This window comes from Mastomys coucha, unplaced genomic scaffold (assembly GCF_008632895.1).
Source record: "Mastomys coucha isolate ucsf_1 unplaced genomic scaffold, UCSF_Mcou_1 pScaffold21, whole genome shotgun sequence".
Lineage (NCBI taxonomy): Eukaryota > Metazoa > Chordata > Mammalia > Rodentia > Muridae > Mastomys > Mastomys coucha.
This window is the reverse complement of record NW_022196904.1, coordinates 152,293,060-152,298,409: the sequence shown is the minus strand read 5'-3', so window position 1 is coordinate 152,298,409 and position 5,350 is coordinate 152,293,060. Positions and strand designations below refer to the sequence as shown.

At 41.5% G+C, this 5,350-nt stretch overlaps 1 long non-coding RNA gene across 1 annotated transcript in view; it reads right to left on the bottom strand.

The window, feature by feature from the left end:
• Positions 1-92: 92 nt before the first annotated feature.
• LOC116101117 overlaps positions 93-5,350 on the bottom strand; it is a 9,512-nt gene continuing 4,254 nt past the window's right edge. The window contains exon 2 of the long non-coding RNA XR_004122788.1: positions 93-319. This is a non-coding gene — a long non-coding RNA (uncharacterized LOC116101117). The remainder of the gene's footprint in view (positions 320-5,350) is intronic.

The window sequence follows — 5,350 nt, the reverse complement described above, 5'->3', positions numbered from 1 at the left end:
CCCCCACCCCCGCCAAGGGAAAGAACACTGTAGTGTCCATACCAGACAGGAAGAATACCATTGCCAATCGGGTCGACAGGACATCAAGAGTATGTGTCTCATGTTAGTATTTATTGGCTTTGGCCCACTAGCTGTGTGCAGTCACTTGGCTTGCGACAGATGGAAGCTTCTGGAAAAGGACTGGCCCCTTCCAGGCACCTGCTGCCCGCCTTCGCTTGGATCAAGCTGGAAATGGTAGTTGCTATTTGTAGCTGCTGGTGTAAGGTGGTCTTGGTTCCCCTCGTGTTGGCCCCTGGACTCAAGAGTATCTTCCAAGCTTCTGAAAATAAATAAAAGTTGGTGCTTTTGTTCTTAGGGGCCTAGGAAAAGAGTAATGCTGCCTCTCCTTGTCCAGATGTGAGTGGAACATCCCGCTTTGGATGTCATCGGAAGCTGTGGTACGTGTGTCTGTTTGGTTCCCCAATGGCAAATAATAACAATGACATTATTAATAATACAGTTTAGATGTCAGCGCAGACTCTCTGTTTTCTGTCTGCTTTGAGATCTCTTCATCTGCTTGGGGATTAGTGTCTGTTCGGAGCAGGCTGTTAGCTTCTGATTTGGTAGGGGTGTGAGGAGGATATGGATGGGGGGTACAAGGGGTTCTGGGGTGAGCTCTCAGTCCTTCCTTTCCACCCAACAGTGAAGCAAACACCAAACTAATCTCCTTCTGAACTGAACTGTAGAAAAAAAGAGTCTCACTGGATATTTATATGTCAACAGTTTCACTGTACATTTGAAGACACAGGTGAGATTTTTTTTTTTTTTTTTTTTTTTTTTTTTTTTTTTTTTTTTTTTTTTTTTTTTTGAGACAAGGTTACTCTGTGCAGCTCTGGCTGTCCTGGAACTCGCTCTGTAGACCAGGCTGGCAGAGAACTCAGGAAGCCTGCTTCTGCCTCCCAAGTGCTGGGATTAAAGGCGTGAGCCACCACCGCCAGGCTCACAGGTGAGATTTTATGTCTTAACAGAGTAAGCATCTTTAATGGAAAGGCCAAAGGGAGCGGGGCTGGGGGTGCAGGGAGTGGGGGGAGGACACGATGAAAACACTGTGCTGAGCATTGCTTTAGCATTTCCTCTCGGCTCCATCCATTAGTTCAGGGACTTTACAGAAACAGCAACAAACTCTGTTCTCAGTCCTTGTTCTGGGGTCTTGCCCCATCTCCCAAAGGACAACTGATGTGCGCTATTAGTGGTGTGTAGTCCCAGCTACCATATTCTGTGAAAGAAAGAGACCTGTGGAGTTATTCTCTCCCAGACATGCACTAAGTTTTTGGCCTTGGAAGACAAAGTAAATAGTGGTCATTCTTATTAAAAAAACAAAGTTTCTCTGCTACTCCTGTCCAGTGTTACAAGACACTGGAAAATGCAGATTCTTTCCCATATGACAATGTTATCTTTTATTTTTTGATTTTTCTTTTGTCTCCAAGGGTTGCCCAATAGTGCATCTTACCCAGTGGGAAGAGCCTGGTTAAGAAAATCCTACCCTTTTAAAAGTGAAAGACCTCATTTTCCACGAGAGTTCTGATCTCTGACTTCATACCAGAAAAAAAAACAAACAACAAAAAAAAATGAATTTAAGTTTTATTTTTGTGGGATTTTGTCAGTGCTAGAGTAATAGCTTTATTATTCTAATAACTAAATAACACTCTAAGAGTTAAATAACAACCCTAGTGTTCACAATGCTGATCCAACTCCATCATTTTTACCAGAAAGCCTTATTAAAGCCTATCTAAAGGAAGATGAGGTTTGGGGGGCGTAATCTAGAGGAAACTATTCCTTCCTGTACTTTTTCTCATGCCAACATGGACTTTGGAGTAGCTCTGTCCAGTACACTTGTGGGTTCCAAACTGCCTGACCCTTCATAACTACTTACTTACCTACTAACAACAATCTCTTGTCTTGAACTTGTTGACTACTGGAAGAGACAAATGTTTATAAGTCATAAGTGAAAGATGCTTCGTTCCCCAAGTCATTACTAGCAAAGATATCTGAGTAACATTTTCTATGTAGATAAGTTAAAAAGAGAAGGGGACAAAATTCTCCTTGTAGGTTTTTTTTTTTTTTTTACCTGAGGATGGCCCAGTGGCTGCCTCAACTACAAAATACCTGTAGGCTGATTTTTCTAAGGAAAGGGTGGTAGAAAGTATAAAAGAAGGCCAAGGTGAAGTTCAGTGCTACAGCAGATGCTGTGCAGAGGAAGGTCTCTTCAGGACTCTTAACTCTACCAGCAACATAGATATAATGGAAGGTGAGCTGAGGGAAGCCACCACAAGGGTCATTTCAGCATCGGTATCCACAGCTGTAGTTTCTCTAATTCTTCAATGTCACTCTGTCATTGGAGACTGGTCAAAATACATCCTGGAGGGTTGAAGGGAAAAAGGGGGGGAGGAGGAGCTTGTCTTTAGGAGCAATACCAGGAACAGTCCCTGATCCTTCAGTAGCCTGAGTCAGTGGTGTGCGATTACTCAATACAGCACTTACTACACACTGGGACTCAGCAAGTGTTTATTCCCTCCAGAGCTGAGTTTAGCAGAACACCACTCCAAGCAGTGGACTGTGGGGAACCATAAGAGCCTGAGGACATATATTACCTGAAGTGTTCTAGTAACCAAAGGGGATTGAGACATGAGACCAAACTATTATGCAATTCTGCTCCTTGTAAAGAAAAAGGATGTGAGCAAAGATGTCAGTGCTGGGAAAACGAAACCCTAACGTCTATTTGAGACTTTAAGCCAATGACTTGCTACCCACTGTGTGGATGGGTTGTGTCACCCTCAAAAGACACATGGAAGTTCTCACTTATATAAGAATATGACCTTATTTGGGCATACAATCATAGAGAAGTAATAAAGCTATAATGAAGTCATTTTGCTAGTGTCCTTACAAAAATAGAAACTTGGGTGTAGAGATGGAGACAAATATACACAATGTGAAGACACTCAGGGAGAATATTTGATGTCACAGAAAGCCAGTGCTTGCCAGCCATCACCAGAGGTGAGAAAAGACAAGGGTGAGTTTTCTTCTAGAGATATCAGAGAGAGTCCTGCCAATGTTTAGAACATCCTACATCTAGCACCATGAGATAAACATATCCCTGATATTTAAATCACTATATAATACTTGTTATAGCAGTGTATAAAACTAATACAGCTTCAGAAATCTAATTATAACAATAAATCTGTTTACCAGTCATTTGTAATGCTCATAGTATGTGCCAAAAAGCTGTATTTATGTTTTCAGAAATGATCCTCGTAAAAGTCTTTCTGAGAAGAGATTTCTGTTGGGAAAGATGGGCCGCACACATTTCAGAATCAGCATGGGGGAACTGCCTGTAGATTTCTCAAGACGGATCTCAAAGGGCTGGGTTCTTGCAGGAGACAGTAAGGCCATTTCGTTGTACCTATCAGTTGCTCATTTCATTTCAAAACTGGAGATGTAACTTTTGGCCTGAGAGGCCCTGTTGTTAAAAGTGATGGTCACGAGTAACCAAACCAACTGGACTGGCTAACAATGTACTATTGATTCAAAGTTCTTTAACTATCCTGCACTGAGTGATTTAGGGAGGGACTAGTTTAGCGAGCCAGCTGGTTGTTCCAGCTTTCCCAGGATAAACACTTCTAGCTAAATCATTTAGCAAGAGTAAAATGTCAGAGCTACAAAACAGAGCCTCACTTAGAAGGGAAAGCATTCTAACTTGCCAATCAGATGGCTTATTAAATGGTAGCTGGGCTGTTAGGAGAGTCTAATGGAGTACTGTGGATAGACCAACAATTATCATGATATTTGAGGATAGATATCTGAAGAGTTCACAAGCCAACCAAAATAGAAACACCTACTTTAAGCTTCATAGCACACTATCTTTGGCCTTGTAACTATCTTGTCTTTAGGCTACAAGGGCCAGACTGAAAGCTTAAGATTAAATTTGAAAGATTTCAGTCCAATGTTGATTGGGTGATTGGAATACCCTAAATAAAGTAATAGTGTTGGTGGCTCTCAGATGATGGCAATAGAGAGTTCAGACTTACAGATACAGTGTGACTCTAATCATGAGGATGGTCTCAAAGGACTTCAAAGCTGCAGAGTTTCCCTCTCCAAATTTTGAGATTCTGGTCCTGTTTTGGCTAGAGAAAGGTTACATAAAGGTGATTGCTGTGTTGCCCGAGCCAGCCACTGTGGCTTGTGTATTGATTTCACTTTCAATCTAAGTAAAGTATAAAGTGCTTCCTAAATACTAGGCTTTACCTCAACTGCTGGGAACATAAAAATGAAAATGCACATCTTTTCACTCAGTGAAAGTTACCAAAAGTCTTGTTAAGAGACTGACACTTAAGAAGCCATTATAATCCAATGTATGAAGTACGACAAGACATATGTCAGAATGTTTCCGGAAGTTGGAGGAGGGACCAACTTCTTAGTGACAGGAACTGGAGTGGAGGAAAGCTACCCTGAGTGGATGTAATTGCAGGATTGAGGTTGGCACTTGACAAATAACAAAGGTTCTCATGACCCAGGTTTCAAGGAGCCAATTAGGATTTTTATGTGGAGAGGTGACATGATTACAATTGTACTTCAGGAAAACTCTGGGGCGAACATATACTGTGGTTCTCCTTGCTCCAAATGACAGTTCTGCACTTGGGCGCCTTCTCATTGCTACATCAATCAACAAAAAGCACATGCCAGTGTTTCCAGCTTTGCCCCTGTTCAGCATCTTCTGGTGTTGCAGTCATCCAGTACAGTTTATAGAACCAAGGTGGTGGATAATAAGCTATCTTCAAATATATGCACTAAAGATGTACTGTGGATTACCCTCTTCCTAATTAGTGTTTTTTTTTCTGCTCCCCACTGGGTTTTTTGACTTTTTAAAAGTCGTTAATACTCTATTTAGTAACAGATCTCTCAGACCATGTTTGCGTAATGTTTAGGACTCTGTTCCTATGGCACTGAAGACTGGATTCGAGGCCTCATGCATATTAGGCAAGTGCTTTATCATGGGGCTACATCTCCAGCCCTTAGTGTTGAGGATTCTATTGCTAAAATAAAAACCAAGGTTCTAAAAAGGTGTTCCCCAACAAATCCCAATGTTCTCATGTGTCTTCTGAAGTTCTTTATCTAGATATTGAATTTCTTAAAATTTAGGATTTTGAAGCAAATAAGTACAGGCCAAAGTAAGTACATATAGCTTGTCCCTTTGATACAGTAGTCATTTGCATTCAGAGTGACCTGAGGGATTGTAGCTGAGAGAGAGACATTAAATCAGATTTTCCATACTTGGAGTAGGCTGTAAAGAAGGTGGGGGAGAGAGAGAGGGGGG